This window comes from Triturus cristatus, chromosome 3_1 (genome assembly GCF_964204655.1).
Source record: "Triturus cristatus chromosome 3_1, aTriCri1.1, whole genome shotgun sequence".
Taxonomy (NCBI): Eukaryota; Metazoa; Chordata; class Amphibia; order Caudata; family Salamandridae; genus Triturus; species Triturus cristatus.
Window position 1 is genome coordinate 885,047,744 of NC_140583.1, and position 19,631 is coordinate 885,067,374.

Here is a 19,631-nt window from a genome sequence, read left to right on the forward strand (position 1 = left end):
CAATTCAGGCGGGACCGAGTCCGGGTTATCCGCTGGGACTACGGGCGCCCCCGGGGGCATGGCTGGTGGCACTGAGATGGTAGGCATTGGAGTGACCAGCGGCGGCAGGCCCGGCACCGGTACCACGGGCGGGGAGGCAGACCCCACAGGAGGTGGTGCCGGTAGCATGGCAGGAGCCGGTACCGTGGGCGCCGGAAACACCGGCACAGGTATAAGGGGTACCGTAACCGCGGGTGCGGGTGGAATCGAAACCGGTACTACTGGGGCTGGGGCACTGCACCTGCGCTTCTTGGCCTTAGACGTCTTTGGCGGGCTAGCAAAATCCCCTCTTGGCAAGGGTGCCTTCCGCTGCCGCGCGGGCCTGCCTGAAGGGACTGGGGGATCATTAAACCTTTCATTCATGCGGGCCTCCAATTCATCCACTTTACTCAATCTCCTATTAATGCTGTTCATCTCCTGCATCATGGCCTGCATCATAGCCTCCATCCTGGACCCCCCTTCACCACCCATCGACCCCGGCATGACTTGGGTGCACCGCCCTACACTAATACCCCAACACAGGTGTAAGTACGCTTATTACCTTCACCAGATGGAGGATATACATGGGGCTGTAAGCACCATGCAACCGTAACCGCAACGCCCCGGCTTATCCGGCTTGTCAGGGGTGAGTGAACTCTAACGTAGACCCACCCGGCGGCTACCAGAAGCAATGCAATGCGAGCCCCCCGCTCACCTCTTACCATTCGAATCCTGCGCACTCTCAGCCGGAAATAGACCTGCGTCTAACACCGCCGTCCACCACTCGGTTTACCTCGGGAAAAACAGCAATGCAGTAATAACCCACCTAAAATAGAACATATGTTAATTCCTGGGAGTGGTAAAGCACACAGATTTGAAAGCCGACTGTATAAAGGTAAACACGCATGTACTTTCTGTGACTGCCCAAACCACTGCCCTTGGCTGTTGCCCCTACCTTAGCAATTAAAAGAACGTATACGAGCGATCGTTTCAGGGCACGCGCCCTTGTTATACACACTCCTGTCTCTCTAAAGCTCGCTAATTACGGCCTTTTAATGCTCCTTGCGCGCGCTTGTTTCTCAAAGCACCCCCACTACGATAAGATTAATAACCTCCTAACAGGCTCCAGTTGGCGTAACTGACGCTTCTCTCCACACGGAGCTCGGGCGAGAACCAGGGGGGGTGAGGGGGGGGGAGAAGGTCTTTGTCTGCTGAGGTCTACGGGGAGCTGACGTATCTAGCGTAGAAATAAAAGGTAGACCCACTAAATGACGATCGTCATGTATTTACCGCAGCCCTCAAGGTCACGCCACAGCCTCTCCCAGAAGTTACCCCAGCCCAAACAAAGGAAAAATAAGCACTAGTTACTTAATACAGCGCGAGCTACCACGTGTCGGGTCTCTAGGCGCTATTATACGGGCCTTAATGATTCCAATGGTACCCGTAGCAGTCTTAGAAAGGCTGAGAATCAATGAGAATGGGCGGGAAAAGACCGCTCTGCTGGCGTTTTTTGCCGCACCCCACCCGCTGCCTCGCAATACCTCTTTCGCACAGCTCCCCCGCAACAGTCCCCGCCGGGCTAACGAAACACGAAAAAACATCTTTCGGGCACCGGACCTCGTTTCGAGCCGGATCTGCACCAGCTTCCTCCGCCGGGTAACGACGAAACCTGCAAAAGGGGAATCAAAATTAAAAGACACGTGAAAAATTGAAGCCCCGAACGCCGGGGCACGTCCGTTGTGGGGGAGCGTCCAGGCAACAAGGGAGTCACCTGGGCGCTCCCCACCTCTTTATTCTACAGTGGCCCGCCCCCCTCCCCTCCGACCCGGACGTCGATTAACGACATCCGGGTCAAGGTGGCAACCAATCGGTGGCAGGGCGCGCCCCAGAGGACACGCCCCACCACCGAGAGGTCCGGAAGGAAAGGGGGAGGTCGCTGCACCGCCATGCAGGCGGGGGGGCCAAGAGCCCCCCCTTTCCATTTGGTGCAACGGGCCGCATGAGGCGGATAATGTTATTCTATTACCGTTTGAAATACTCGGGTGTCTCTTACTTTGAAGCTTGGTGCAATGACGGGATTCCCTCCCTGCATGAAGTGTATAATTTGATTTGCGATTTGAAATCTTTGGGGGGGTTTTCTCACTTTGATCAGTTTACACCGCCGTTGCTCCCTGTAGATTATGCATTGTTTTGTATTTCGCACCCTGGACTACATTTGGCTCCTTTAGCGGGGTTTAGATCACTCACCTGTGTACTGTATATGCTCAAACATGCATGATTACACCCATCTAGCGTGCAGACCTTGCATGGATTTTTTCACTCCTCATGATTTTAATTTCCTTTTCCCACTGACATACTTTTTATCTCTAATACTCAGTGCATGGCTTAAATTTTTTCCCTTAATGGTAGCCTTGTGCGTTTCAGATCGGTGCATATAATATAATTGTTTCAGAATAACCATATCCTGTTTATCTCTGTACAGAAGACGTAAGGCTACCCCTACTCAAAGTTTCACATGAGGTTTGTGATTGATCACCAATTAAAACCATATATGTCCTTTGTTGTAGGTATCTTCTTGTATATCCTGATGAAGACTGTTACTAAACTGAAAAAATGGGGTCACATCGTCAACGTGTTCACTGTTGACTTTATTGAAATATTGCCATCGGTGGAACCCTGAATACAGGGCTTCACAGTCCTTGATCGTAATCTTCAATCAACTTTTGTTTTTTCTAATATATTTTTCCTAGGTATACTGGGTCACCCCGCATTTTGTTTGCTAGATTATTACCATCACACAACAACACAAATAATACAAAAACTCAACAGACATTCTGACGTGAAAAAGTGTAATAGTTTTATTTATACTTAAAGAGGCCAAGTTTTGCATGGCTCAATCACATTTTAGGTCTGGCCTTTTCTGTTCCATTTAATAGAGAGAGCCTGCAAAAGACCTAAAGACAGGTTGACCTGTTTTCTGAACTTGTTAGGCTTGGAACCATAACAAAAACCACAAGTTACATGCCTATGTATCATTCTGCTGCTTTGCTACTGATGCACATTTTCTAATATAGCACATAGTTTGATGCTTGTAATAAATGTATGATTGGATAAAGTGTTTGGTAACCCCATCACACTACGCCAGGGAAATGTCCCAGTTGGCGTTGTTAATATAGTAAGATGTGCTAAAAGGTATGAACAAAACCTGTAAATTGTGATGTGACAGGTCAGCCTCTGATTGAGACTGGCCCAGCTGTTCATTTTTCCTGCAGTTCGGTGCCCAATTACATGGTGATTTATTTGCGCTATACTTTTTACATTTACTGTTATAAGGTGTTCTCTAATAAGCTTTTATAAAACGTTCACAAAACATAATAGTAAAATGCATGGCTCAACTGAAGGGGTTGTTTCTGTTGATAATAAGAATCACTTTTAAAACAATCACATTAGTGAATGATTTCAGGTAGAAAATATCTAGTGTTAGCACACCGCGTTCCCAAGCTGATCTAGGACGACGCTTTATTTTTATTTGTTTTTATTGAGCAGAATACAACAACATACATTAAAGTCAGCACCCCTTAATATCGATATATATTATGCTATAATTAATACATCATTTTAAATTGTAGAGGAGTAATCATCTTCATCCTACTCTTGTACTTAAAGTGCAGATGCAGTTAAACTCAGAACCCTGAGAATATCATTGAACAACATAATTTAAACAATTAGATAAAATGCCAGTGCTAGTACAAATATGTGCTCCAAAAAGGAAGCTAAACTAAAGTGCAAGCCTTCTCTAGGACGACGCTTTCAACAACCGGAATAAATACAGTTGACAAACTTTGGGAAGTCAACCCTTCGCCTCAACACACTGGCTCTAACACAAGTAGGATAAATTAAGTGCCATCGAATCTCTAACATTCACCAACCAGTTTATTGACTATAATCTTACTAAAGGGTCTATACTCTATACATAGAAATTGCCATGTCCTGAAGATGGTCTTGTAGATGAATCGCGCAAAAGACTGACACACCAACCCATTCCTTCAATCTATCATTGAACCTTTACGCTCATGAAAAATATGTCCAATATAGGCTGTTTTCATCATGATTCACGTTGTAATGGCTTTTATTGCATTTGTGATGATGATCAGCTATTGGTAAAATCTTCTGCTTCTATCACTGATGTATTTATGAGAATTGTTGTACCCTTTGACTGTCTTAAAAATATAAATTTGTATAAAAATAAGAAATACACCCTTCTTTGGCTATTTTGCTTAAAAGATTAGATCACTATTGAGTTATTTTATTATCCTTCAGTCTGAATTTACCCTGTGTGAATGCAAATTTAAGGGCATTCACAGGTATAACCTGGAAGAAATATAATTGATGTTTAAATAACATCCCTTGTGTGCTCCCTTACTTGATACAAGATTTGGTTGGTGGCACGTTTTATTGTTTCTCTTTTTATTCTTTTGGCATATGGTTGCAATGATAAAAAAAAAACATTGCATCAACATGCCAAAGCCAGACCTATTGGTTTTTCCAGTGCTTGTTCAATCATGACACTTCACTAACATTATATTTATGTTGCGAATACAGTAGGTACTTTTTATACTTATAGTTCATATTTTTATTCATCAACAGATAGATGTCAGTCAGAGGGCAGATAAAATTGCATTTGAAAGTGAAAAACACCATTCAAAGGTTGCCACCCTTTGCTCGGAAAAGGTTTTTTTTCAAGTGAGATGAAAATTGGAATGTTAAATTCATATGGGTTAACTGTACAAAACAGTTCATGTCTGATTCATCCACACCAGACCAGTGTTTTGTTTAGAGCTTTGAGCACACCTCTCTGGTAGAGAGTCAAGTGGAGGTAATGGCAATTCTTCCAGACTAACTTCTTAAGACCTAATAAGTAATAGAAAGAAGGTCAATCTATCGATAAACTATTAAATATATGGGTACATTTCTAGATGTAATATGAGTTCAAGCTCCCAGATATATAGAAATATATAAAAGAAAGTTAATTAAACACATGGGTGACACCAGATATGTATCAAGAGCTCACATGTTGAACCCTGGGAAGAATTAAATTGTTTTTGGGTACAAGGCATAGTGCTTGATTTGAGCCTATGGTTTCCTGCCCTGAGGCCTGGAGGTCATCAGCCAGGCAATGCTCTTAGAGAGTGCTTCAGTACCCATGGGCCGAGTTTGCACTTTATAAAGCTGCAGGCGCTCACTGTCCGATTGCAGGCAATGGAAGGACATTCACAGCATCTGCATGATGGGAAACACGAGTTCTCTTTCCATTCGGTGTGGATAAACACATTGCCTACTGCGGGAGAACATGGAGACTAATAATTTCACACTTTATTCTGCTTTACACAAAGGGACACAGTATGTGAACTGTGTAGCTAAAAGAAAAGAAGATGGCACTGATCTTTTTTACAGTTGAAAAATCTTGAGTGCATCTCTCGGAGATGAAGAGGGAGTTGTATTTTAAATCAGAAATCGTGTATTACAAAGGGAGAGATCTCAAAAATCCTACTTTCTGGCTGCTTGAAACGATAGATTTTTTCCTCATTACGTTCAATGTCTCGATTCTCTTACATGCATTCGCATGGAGGTAAAACAATGTTTTCATGAGGAAGATACCAACCACACATTCTTGCCTGCTGTACACATCCCTGAAGAGGAAATCAAGCAAGTTTGGAAAACCATGAAGTTCGCTAAATATGTGAGAGGTTTTTGAACAAAAGCTCAATAAAACTTTTTGCTCTTATAGGGCCAGATGCATCAAGCATTTTTTGCCTTCGCAAACGGCCGATTCGCTTCTGATGCAGCAAACCCTATTTTGCAATGAATCCCCTAGGAATCGCAGAAAGCGTTAAACACACTTCCATGCATTCCGTTTTGTGATTTTCTAATTCTGAATCGCAAATATTCGCAATTAGGAAATCGCAAAATGGTTTGTTGATGCATCTGGCCCTTAATTTTTAAAGACTGTGCTGGAAAATGCATCATTTTACCCCATCAAAAAAAAAATGCATGGCGGAATTTCCCACCTCCCAATGCCGTGCGCCCACCCCATGCTGTGTCCCCACCACCTCACCAAGTTCACAAGCCACCACTGCCTGGCACTTACAAATTACGCCCTGATAAGGTGAATGGTGAGATTTCTGTGTAGAAAGGTATCCTCTCAGTACATTTTTCTCACGTCTTTCAGTTTGCACAGAGATCTGTGTGGCTCCTATGGGAATGTTTTTCCCTCTGACACTAGTTTCGACTTTGTTTTATCAAAGCAGCACATGAGCGCCACTAAAATGCATTGCTGTTAAATAACACGACATTTGAAAGGTAATAAAATAATCCCAGACGTGCTTACTACTTTTACAACTCTTATTTGAATGAAAATGTCAAACAGAAACTACAAGCTAATATCTAAGCACGTAGCCATTTTTATTCCCTTTTTGCATTGGTAAACAAAGACGTCCCTTTTTCTTGCTTGTATTACATTTACTGTACATTTTCATAATCATGCCTAACTTGTGCAGAAAAGTGGCTTTACCTCAAGGGATGTGGTGAAGCCGACACATCTGCTGACTTTGGAACTCAAAAACTATGTGAGAGTCATGGCGACGGCTCAATAACCTGTGGTGTAGCGCAAATCACTTAATCGCCGGGGACGGGGTGGGGTGGGGGGGATATGGAATGTAACTGGTGGTCATGTGCCACTACCTTTGGATTGTGTGCGCTTCATAAAACTGAAAAAAGGCTTCCAACAAGTTTGCGACTTATGTTGATGAATTACATGTTGTTTTTTGCTGTGAGCAAAAACAAATTGGATTTCCGAATCCAGTTATCACACATCTAAGCACAATACCCTCATTCTAGACAAGTATTGGCAAGGCCAAAAGTTCTGGTGTTGCCCGCCAGCCCTTTGGCAAACTCTGTAATAGTTTTTGCAAAACGTTATTGTTCGGGAAGCTGTCCGAACCTTCATCAATGTCACATAAAACATTGGCTGAAGGCAAACTTTTTTTGGGCTAAAAAAAGCTCACCTCACCATAGACCAGTGGTCTTCAAACTTTTAAAACCTGTGCCCCCCCCCCCACGGAAAAAAATAAATTAATCGGGCTCCCCTCTGATTTTTTTTTTCCCATTATATTGACAATGTTTGATATATCTCGACTTATTTAAAGAGGAGACATATTCAAACATTACAGCTAAATTCTCTTACTGTTTAAAAAATGCAACCAAATAAATGATTGCCAAACATGCTATTCTGGTCAGGCAGGCCTTACTAATGTGTAAAAATACCCACAGTGTGATTCTTAGAAACGGGGATGTAGAAGAATATTCGGAGTCCCTTCCCTTTTGACACTTTCTCCCAGCTAGATATAAATAACAAAAGATGTTAGTGATGACCCATTACAGAGAGGCTTAGTGGCACTATTTTTTTCCCGCTTAAAACAAAGCACTGCTGTGAGCTTAATGCTTCTTTTGGCTACAACCTGGCGCCTCCCCTGGGTTCACTTGATGCCCCCCTAGGGGGGCCCGCCCCTCAGTTTGAAGACCTCTGCCATAGACTCTAATTTTTCTTTTTTTTTATTGAGCAGAAAAATAGAAAGAAATGTATTATGCCTTGGTAAATACTCAATATGTAGTCGGTAAGTGATAAAAAGAGATCCATCAAAGTATAATATAGCAGCAATACAATTCATTCATAATAAAACATCGACAAAAAGTAGAAATCTACTTTAACATAGAATGATATTATAGTTCATTATTTCACAAATAAGAATTTTGGAGTGGAAAAAGCAGTAGATATTGTACAAGACCAATGGAAGGATAAACAACATGGAAAAATCCCCAATTTGTTCCATAATTTTCCAAACCCTCTTAAACCTTTTGATCGCGCCTACTCTTTTGCGTAAGCCTCTTCGAATCTACTTGTGCGGGTCATTTTCTTATGCCATTCTATATATGTGGGAACTCTACCTGTCCTCCAATTCTGCAGAATCAAGAATCGCTCCACCAGTGACGTAATTGAAATAAAGGCCTGCTTGGCTTTAATATTAGTCGCGGATATTTTCTGTTTTGACCAACCAAAAAGTGCCACAGCGGGTTCCAGGATAAGTTGGCTCTATAAGCCTTTACTTAGGGAGCCAAATATTTTTACCAGGATTGAGCCAGGAATGGGCAAGAAAAGAAAGTATGAAGCCATTCTCCACCACCTGGTTGCTGGCACCTAAAACATCTATCTTCCAATTCTGGGTACATTCTATTTAATGCTTTTGGGGTGTAGTATGCCAACCATCATGAGAGGAAAGACATACCCTTAAAATTTGCAGCCCTTACGGCTTTACTACAGAGTTGCGAGATTGTCTGCCACACAACCTCGGAAAAAAAGCATTGCGTTGTCGTAGAAATTTTTGCTAAGAAATTCTTTATGAGATGGTTTTCCCCTTGACTCTGCAGAAACCTATACCAATTACCCATCCCGTTCAACCTGGTTTTAAAAAGAGCGGTCAATAATGGCGAAGGAACAACACAAGCAGGAAAAAAATGTTGTGCCAAGTGATACACCTTACTCCCAAAAGTAGATGACCCAGCTCTTGAATCCATTAGAATTCCAAAACCTTAATTAGGTGGACTGGATTTATGGACCTACAACTTTACATTCCTTTAACTAGAGATATCCATAACCCGCCCCCGGCGCGTGGGTTGTATAGAGAGACTGGAGTCTAACACAGAGGTCTTTTAATGTCTTATACCTCGTTTTTTTTGGGAGTTTGGCCAATTTAATAAAAACCGGAAGCTGTGATCCCGCTTCCTTTACCATTCTATTAATTAAAAAAAATCCTCTAACAATGCCCTTGAATCCGAGATATGAACCAAAAAATAAAGGAGGGAAGCTTGATAGTAAAAAATGTATCTGGGGCAGTGCCAACCCGCCCTGATTTACTCCCACTTGTAGAACTGGATATTTGACTCTAGGTGCTTTTTTATTCCAAACAAACTGACGAAAAGAAGCATCCAGCTCTTTGAAATAAGCTGAATTAATTTTTATCTGAACATTTATGAATAAAAAAACAAATAAAGGCAAAATTGACATTTTGATGAGGCTAACCTGGCCGATAAGAATAAGAGGGAGAAGAGACCATTGATCAAGTAGATCCCTCATTTTTTTAAGGTTGCCTCATTGTTCAGCCTGTAACGTTGACCATAGGAATTAGTTACTTAAGCTCCTAGATATTGAATCATATTGATCAAAACCACTGGATAATGAAAAATATTAGGTCAATTATCAGATGAGGTGTTTAAAACCAGGGTTTCTGTTTTACCATGATTGATTTTGTACCAGCCAATATATTTAAACTGCAGAAACTCGCCCCATATTGTTTTGAAATTTACCTCATCAGGCCTGAGATACAGGATTATATCATCCACAAATAATTTGAGCTTGGGCATCCCTTTCATTGGATCTTTAATTGCCCGACTGGCCCTTATCCTGGCTGCCAATGGTTCAATAAAGAAGGTAAAAAGTACAGGCCATTAAAGGACAGTCCTACAGTGGCCCATATTTATATCTATAATTCCGAGCATGCTGGAACTCAAAAAGATTTTTGCCTGTGTGCCACTGAATATAACAATTAGCATATTGATGATTATACTGGGAAATCCGACCTTTTTAAGTGCAAAAAAGGGTATCCCAGTTGACAATGTTGAATACTTTTTCAGCATCAACCATCATTATCTATGCAAGTATTAAAAAAATCAATGGAATGTATTAGAAAGGTTTTATTTACTGACATTTTTCTGTCCAGGTACAAAGCAAGCCTGGTCGTTGTGGATTATTTTCTGGGTGAAAGGCAAAATTCGGTTAGCCCAGACTTTCATTAAGATTTTATAATAGAATTGAGGAGACTAATAGGTCTATATGAGGTGATGTAATGTTTCCGAGTGGGTTCTATGCCAAGGATCAATCAATTGATTATAGTATCCAATACCTTTTTAGTTATAGGCTTCAATAGTTTTTTTGTTTTATTCGAGGTGTCCCTGGCTAGATCCTGAAAATAATTAAAAATCCCCCCCTAGTATTATTGGACCCACCACTCCTCATCAAGTCATTAATTTTTATAATATATTTGGGTTGTCTAATAATTTATGAGATGACAAACAGATCCATTTACCCTGGCAGTAATCCATATCCACCTGCCGAAGGGATCCCTCTACACCTGTATAATATACCAGTCCAGCCCTCACCCGAGATATATCCATCCATATAGCCAGCCCAGCAGAAGCAAAATATGCCCTTGCATAATTACATTACCATAGTACTCCCTGGCACTTACGGGAACAACATTGTGTATGGGTAAGGGGCTTTTGAAAGGGCAGCATGCTGTAACACTTAGTGAAGTCAGACAATGGCTGAAGTGGGCTAGCGTATTGCCCCTTGACAAATGAGACAACCATAGACTAATGGATAAAGTCTGTCTGAAAACCCCTCTAACTATGTTATATTTAATTTCTGTAAAAACTAAAGGTCTTGGCTAACACAGACCTAACTAGCATCAAGCCTTTGAGGAAGAAGACATGAAAGAAAAAAGGCAGAAAGAAAACGAGAAAAAAAGAAGGCAAAAAATAGAAAGATAGAAAGAGAAAAAGAAACATAAAACAAAGGGAAAAAAGAAACAAAGGAAGAAAGAAAGAGAGAAAGAAAGAAAAAGAATGAGAGAAAGAATGAGAGAAAGAAAGAAAGAAAGAAAGAAAGAAAGAAAGAAAGAAAGAAAGAAAGAAAGAAAGAAAGAAAGAAAGAAAGAAAGAGAATAACTTAATTCAGAAAAGTTTCAAATGGACACAATCAATTATGCTGTATAATAGCAGTAATCAGATAAATGAAAGGCACTCCCAAAGCATTTTACAATACCATTGTCAGGAGGCAGGAACTGATAAATGCCTTGGTAACATTAAAAGTGTTCTGCTATCACATCCGTCTCTAAACACAACACATAAGTAATTCTAAAGTAAAAACAAAATCACTGGCACTGAAGGGAACTACGTTGTGTGAGGATGAGCTATTTGTGAAAGAGCAAAATGCAGTCAATCTAAGGGAAATTAACCAGTGGCTTAAGTAGGCTGACCCATTGCCTTAAGCTGCATGCTAAAGTGGGTGGAAGCAAAATGTGAATGAAGCAACAACAGACCAATGGAAGAAGAGAGCTGGCTGAAAGCCCCTCCAAGTAAGTATGTTATACATATCATTTTAGTAAAATGAAACGGTCCTGTCTAACGCCAGACCTAAAAAGCATTGGAAAAAATGCCCAGGGTTGGAGTTTTAAAATGACAAACAACTGGCTTTGCTAATCATTTTGTCCAAGCACACGCATAAAGACATTGTTACCCAAATGTCCCTTGAAAACAACTACACAGATCTGAAATAATGTCAAAATACATAACTATTGGCAGTATGATTGGAGCAGATTGTTTTTAATAGGGGTGTATGTACAGCTATAATAGGTGGCAATTAATACCTTTGAATAAGAGGTCAGTACAAAAACAGCTGCACCAAGTTTGGCAGAAAGCTAGATCTTGGTCCAGAATGAGTACTTTTTACAATTTGATGCAAATCATTTCAATAGTTTTTGCAATATTAAAGAAAAAATAAATTTAGATATCCAAGAAGGTGCACGGTCCATGAATCCGAACAGATCTCATGGTGATATCGGATTGGCTGCCAGCACTCCAACCAGGAAGTTCTGGCAGTCATTTTGTAATTCAGACTCAGCTGGATCCCAAGAAAAAACATTATAAAAAGACAAGGGGCAGGGTATACATACCCTGACCCCCTGGACCTTGATGTGGGGTCTCATAGGGACCCTACCTTGGGCCCAAAACATTTAAAAACATTTTTCACTGCAATTTGTGGAGGATCCGTGAATAAACCATGAAAGAAATAAAAAAAGACAAGTGCAGGCTCCTGAGCTTGTTATTTACATGCCCCCTGGGTGGGCCAGGGCCAGAAGGTGAATTAATTAACTTAATTGGGGATAGGTGGTGCGCATGTCCCCTCTTTCCAGGTTGATTTCGGCACGGGGACTCCATCCCCGGGGCCTGGCCGATATGCAAAGTGAGGAGGGGGCGATGTAGCCTTCCTTCCTAAGCTGATTTTGGCTCATGGGTCCCCATCCTCTGGGGTCAGGCCATACAATCCAAAGGGAGGGTGCAGCCCCCTCCCAGAGCTATTCATGGCCCTGGAGACCCCATCTCTCAGGGCCAGGCTTCTGCCATGTCCCTGGGTGCCTGCTCTGGGACATGGCAGGAGAACAGAAAAAAATTGGTCCTGCATGTGGGAATTGGGGCTTCCCCTGCGGACCTCAACAACCAGACACTGGGTGAACTGGGTGGGGCCAGGACACCCACCATTGACTGGCTGGGCCCTGGGGAAGGTGTCCCTGGGTTAAAATTGGCCCGGGAAGGGGACTACATGCCGCTTCCTCATTTACTATATGGATGGACCCTAGAGATAGGGATCCCAGGGCTGGAATTGGGCTGGGGATGGGAGCTGTGTGCCCCCCTCCCAGGTTGCCTGGATGTGTGGGGTGGACTTCAGGGCCAGGCTGCAGTACAGGCCCTGCTCCCAACCCCCCCGTTGAGCACAGCGAAAGGCTGTGCACGGTGGTGGGTGTCTGTGGGGGGGTGGGCAGTGCACAATGCAGAGATGGGTGTCTGTGGGGGTGGACTGCAGGCCAACCTTGTGGGTCACCCACGCCAGCATCCAACCACTCATATGGCTGGGTTGGATTAACGTAAGGTAGTTAAATATTACTTGATGTTAAGAAAATAAAATTTAAAAAAACTGAGAAATTGACAAAACACCAAAGGTTACAGGGACCTTCTAGTTAGGTTCAGATTTCACACACATAAAACCATAGCAATTCAGCAACTATAGTTATACTTATCTGAAGTAACTATAACTCATGCCCTAAGGTAACTATCATTTGCCATTTGCACCCTCGCCATGCACTGCAAATTACCCCACATATTACATCAGTCCTGATATCTTCTATGATATCACTGATAATATCACCGCAACATTTGCAATAAAATTATCGATGAGAACACTGAGCATGTGAAGGGTGCAAGTAATAGTTACCTTAGGGCATGAGTTATAGTTTCTTCACTTAAGTAAAACTATACCTAATCAATTTCTGTGGTTTTGCGCGTGTGAAATCTGAGACAAATTATAACGTCCTTTTTTTTCACTGCATATCTATATATATATATATATATATATATATATTCTTAACACTGAACGGAGTTCCACTCGTGCACTTGGATCCTTAGAAAGGATTACAACACAAACCAAGGAATTTTCAAAGGGGGTTTATTGACATCATAAACCCAACATGGGGGCTTGCTCACACACCATTGTGCACATCGATCCACAGTTACATACTTTTACGGTATCAACATAGCCATCGAAATGGGACTTACGAGAGCAACTGTGGGCGCCATATTGGAGTGGGACATTTGCATAAGGTTGATCACAGATAACAATCCCTACGTTATGATTGCATTTAAGTTACGTGATGTAACTGATTAGTTGTGGTACAAATTCATTAGCGTCTGCTCTTTTGTATGGTTATATTACCCAAGAATAGCATATCCGGACAAAAACATCACGCTCATATTCTAATGTACCAGACCTTAAAGCGTAATTTGTTGAGCACTCAGTTTGCATCGGCAATATAGACCTTGATGGTGGTCCTATTTCGAAGATTCGCCCATTGAAGGTATCGCCATAGTGGGTTCTATGCTGGTACTAAATTCCCCGGACATTGTATTAAGGTCTTGTGTAGCGTCCATGTAATGGAAAACGAATTCCCTACTAGTGCTGTTTCTTATCCACATGTGCCCATTGCATACGCCCGAATTCTTTTATGATATCACCGTGCATATAAACTGATCTAGTGGTACACCCTTTTACACAAAAGATCCCAACATATACTCAAATAATGAAATAATTGTTTTAAAATTGAAAACGATCTTATCTGTTCACTGGAGAGCAGCTTGAAGAAAAGGGTAGGGATCCTGTGTGGCGAGCCCGAGACATAGTCCCTCACTTTCCTCCTACAAAATAAAGCAAAAATAAAGCAGAATACATCAATTTACATCATTTTTTGCAAGAACCTCATAGTTGCGAACACTCATTGCTTGGGGGGGAGAGGAAGAGGGGGAAGGGAGGGGAAGGGGAAAGGGGAAGGAGGGGGGAAAAAGGGAGAGGGAGAGTGCAATAACTACATGCATATACATAAGGCTCACATTATGTCTCAGTGACAGAACATATTTTTCTCGCATGTAATTGCTATTTTCTGAAACAAGGGAGATATACACATATCGAATTAGTCCTTATGTAAGTGTATGGCCATTTCCTCATCAATATTATGGCCGTTCGGATAACGTGTCCCCATCCCAATCATATATCTTGATTCACGTTGTCTGAATCTTAATGTACTGTTGCCACCTCTTTTGTTTGCTACAACTTGCTCTATTACATAGTATTACAGTTTGGTATAATCTGAGAAATGGTTGGTCTCAAAATGGCGAGTAATGGGATATTGTTGGTCCTTATTAGTGATTGCCCTCATATGTTCTAGGACCCTTTTCTTTGCCATATGTGTTGTGCTGCCAACATATCTAAGCTTACAGGGACATTCGAGTACATAGACTACATTGGTACTGCAACAAGTAAGAAATTGTTTGATACTGATCATATTATTGGTACTGCTGTTCCAAAATTCTTTCTTCATGCGACTATTTCCACACGCCTTACAGTGGCCACATGGAAAGAATCCTTGAAGGTCGATATTTCTTTTGATATCACGATTGGGTAAATCGCTATGTACCAAAAGATCCTTGAAGCTGCGTCCCTTTCTGTAACTTATTTTTGGATGAGGTGGTAGCGAGTTTCCTACAATTGGATCCCCTTTGAGAAGGTTCCAATTGCGGGAAACCATCCTCCTGACTTGATTTGAGTGTCCATTGAAAGTAAGAATTAACCGAGTATTTGAATTGTCACTTTTATTCGTGAAAATATTTTCGGGAGCGATCTCTAACATCTTGTCTCTATTTATCATTTTAACTCTCTCCATGGCTTTTTTGAGTACCCAAATGGGATAACCTCTGTCTTTGAATCTCTGTATCATAATGGTTTGTTCCTTCAGAAAACCTTCCTCGGTACTACAGTTTCTTTTTGCTCTGAGCAATTCCTCATAGGGGATGCTCCATTTAAGTGTATTTGGGTGACTGCTGAGGGCATGAAGTAAGGTATTGCCTGCCGTTGCTTTGCGAAACAAAGTTGTTATCATTTTGTTATTTACAATTTCCACACAGGTGTCAAGATATTATACCTTTCGTTCGCTAACCATGCATGTAAGGGTTAAATTAATGGTATTCTGGTTGAGTTTAGTGATAAAGTTTTGTACTTCCTGTTTGTTACCTTTCCAGATAACAAACAGGTTGTCGATATATCGTAACCAGAGTTTGACCTTTGTGAAATCCTGTTGAAGACTTGCTTCCCTTCTAATGTCCTCTTCCCATGCACCCATGAACAAATTAGCAAAACTAGGTGCAAAGCTGGTTCCCATCGCGGTACCGAGGGATTGTTTGAAAATCGTATCATCAAACATAAAGAAGTTGTTCGTCAGACAAAATCTGATGATATCGAGTATCATCTGTGTATGTTCCCTATATCTTACATGTCTGCGCATGAGAAATCTTGTGCATGCCTCTATACCTTGCTCATGATTGATGATTGTATAGAGGGAATTCACATCCATGATAACTAACACAAAATCTGCTTCCCATTCTAGATCATACATTTTTGCCAGAAAATCTTTCGTGTCTTTGACATATGAGGGTAAGGTGATTACAAACTCCCTCAAAAAATGATCAGCATATCGGGATAGATTTTCCAGCACACAACCTCTGGAGGAGATAATAGGTCTTCCAGGGGGATTAACTTTGTTTTTGTGTATTTTGGGAAGTAAGTACATCACTGGGAGGATAGGAAAATCTTTTCTAAGGTGTTCAATGGGCGAATCTTCGAAATAGGACCACCAGCAAGGTCTATATTGTCGATGCAAACTGAGTGCTCAACACATGACGCTTTAAGGTCTGGTACATTAGAATATGAGCGTGATAGTTTTGTCCGGATATGCTATTCTTGGGTAATATAACCATACAAAAGAACAGGTGCTAATGAATTTGTACCACAACTAATCAGTTACATCACGTAACTTAAATGCAATCATAACGTAAGGATTGTTATCTGTGATCAACCTTATGCAAATGTCCCACTCCAATATGGCGCCCACAGTTGCTCCCGTAAGTCCCATTTCGATGGCTATGTTGATACCGGAAAAGTATGTAACTGTGGATCGATGTGCACAATGGTGTGTGAGCAAGCCCCCACGTTGGGTTTATGATGTCAATAAATCCCCTTTGAAAATTCCTTGGTTTGTGTTGTAATCCTTTCTAAGGATCCAAGTGCACGAGTAGAACTCCGTTCAGTGTTAAGATTATTTACCGGTATACTCCACCGGCTTCGTGCCACCCCTCAACGGGCTACGTTCTCCGTCAGGAGTAATTCTTTGTTTGGATTTCAATGGGGAGAACGACGGCCGGCCGCAATGAGAAGGAACCGCTGAATATCCCGTTCCTTTGACCGTCTTAAAAATATAAATTTGTATAAAAATAAGAAATACACCCGTCTTTGGCTATTTTGCTTAAAAGATTAGGTCACTATTGAGTTATTTTATTATCCTTCAGTCTAAATTTACCCTGTGTGAATGCAAATTTAAGGGCATTCACAGGTTTAACCTGGAAGAAATATAATTGATGTTTAAATAACATCCCTTGTGTGCTCCCTAACTTGATACAAGATTTGGTTGGTGGCACGTTTTATTGTTTCTCTTTTTATTCTTTTGGCATATAGTTGCAATAAAAAAAATACCATTGCATCATCATGCCAAAGCCAGACCTATTGGCTTTTCCAGTGCTTGTTCAATCATGACACTTCACTAACATTATATTTATGTTGCAAAAACAGTAGTTACTTTTTAGATCTATAGTTCATATTTTTATGCATCAAGAACTAGATGTCAGTCAGAGGGCAGATCAAATTGCCACCCTTTGCTCGGAAAAGGTTTTTTTTTCAAGTGAGATGAAAATTGGAATGTTAAATTCATATGGATTAACTGTACAAAATAGTTCATGTCTGACTCATCCACACAAGACCAGTGTTTTGCTTAGAGCTTTGAGCACACGTCTCTGGTGGGGAGTCAAGTGGAGGTAATAGCTATGATCCTGGAAAAGTAATAGAAAGGCGGTCAATCTATCGATAAACTATGAAATATATGGGTACATTGCTAGATGTAATATACGTTCAAGCTCCGAGATATATAGAAATATATAAAAGAAAGTTATTTAAACACATAGGAGACACCAGATATGTATCAAGAGCTCACATGTTGAACCCTTGGAAGAAATACAATTGGTTTTGGGTACAAGGCATAGTACTTGATTTGAGCCAATGGTTTCCCGTAGTGTGCACCTCACTTAATTCTCAACAACGACACTAATGGCAGTCCACCACATGGTGACACTGTCTAATTTTGAGCTGAGCACAGCAACAGTGTTTAATAAGTCACTAGAAATAGAAAAATAACATCTCTCAACACCCCATTTTTATATCTTTGTGTGGCTTGGGATAATGTAAATTGTCATGCTTGCGATGGTTAGAAGATATGGCTGGGGAATGAGTGGTGCAGGCTGCTGTGGCCTCCCGAGAATGGCATTGCCATCTCGTACAGTTTTTAGGCATGGGCATAAGGGTTCAGCCCACTTTTCTTCCACCAGGGCAAATCAATTATTATTTGAAGAAACAGTAATGCAGGATTGCTGTTACAAGCAGTGCTTCTTTGGAAAACACGTGAACACTCACTCAGTCTCGTTGGTTATGGGCTTCTGCAGTTACTCCAATTGCACTTGTCTTGTGCAGGCTGGACCATGCCTAACATCCACCTGCAAATACTATAGTATTTGCTAGGCTGAAGAACTCGCAGCCCTGAGGCCTGGAGGTCATCAGCCAGGCAAAGACATAGCTTCGAGGTCTGTGATGGGACTTCAACTCAATCAGGGAGTGAATAGCATGTCACCACGCCCTTTCCCAGCTCTCAAAGGGTGGAGTGGGGTCAGCGTACATCACTGACCGTCCTCCCCCTGTGATAGCTGGGAAAGGGTGAGGTAAAGGCTTCAGGCGGACAGCATAGAAATCGAGTCTGCGCTTCAGTACCCATGGGCAGAGTTTGTGCTTTATAAAGCTGCTGGCACCCACTGTCCGATTGCAGGCAATGGAAGTACATACACAGCATCTGCATGATGGGAAACACGAGTTCTCTTTCCATTTGGTGTGGATAAACACATTGCCTACTGCGGGAGAACTAACTGGCACATGCATCAACGTAGGCTTTTGCGATTCCTTAATTGCGATCATTAAGGAATCGCAATTAAGGAATTGCAAAAGCCTATGCATGTAGGAATCGCTAAAGAAATAGCGATTCCTAAACATTCCTTAATTGCGACTCGCAAATTGCAAGTCGCAATTAAGGAATGCCGTCCCATTCATTCCTATGGGCCTCTAGGCCCATAGGAATGAATTGGAGATTGGATTGGAGATTGAATTGGAGATTGCATGAGCAATTTGCGAGTACCAGTAGGTACTCGCAAATTGCTCATGCAATTTCAAGGGTGCAAGGGTGTCAAAATGACACCCTATTGCACCCCTGAAATTGATCTGTGCACATATGTTGCACACACACATGCCCTAAGGGCATGTGTGTGCGCAACATGAAACTTTGAAAAATGCACAAAAGTGCATTTTTCAAAGTTTTTGCAAATTACCATGAATTCCAACTTCATGGTAATTTGCTCCCCTTATTAGCGAAATCGCTATTTTGTTTTCTTTAATGCATTGCATTTAAGGAATCTCAATTTGGGATTCCTTAAATGCAATTGCAGTTTAAGTAATCGCAATTTAGAGATTCCTTAAATTGCGATTTTTGCATTTGGGATGCATCAAAAATACCGGTCGCAAAGGGGCAGATTCTGAGAATCTGCCCATTTGCGGCCGTTTTTTCCTTTGATCCATGTGCCTGATGGAGTCTAATAATTTTACACTTTATTCTGCTTTACACAAAGCGACACAGGATGTGAACTGTGTAGCTAAAAGAAAAGAAGAAGGCACTGATCTTTTTTTACAATTGAAAAATCTTGAGTGCATCTCTCGGAGATGAAGAGGGAGTTGTATTTTAAATCAGAAATCGTGTATTACAAAGTGAGAGATCTCAAAAATCCTACTTTCTGGCTGCTTGAAACAATAGATTTTTTCCTCATTTACGTTCAATGTCTCAATCTTACATGCATTCGCATGGAGGTAAAACAATTTTTTCATGAGGAAGATACCAACCACACATTCTTGCCTGCTGTACACATCCCTGAAGAGGAAATCAAGGAAGTTTGGAAAACCATGAAGTTCGCTAAAT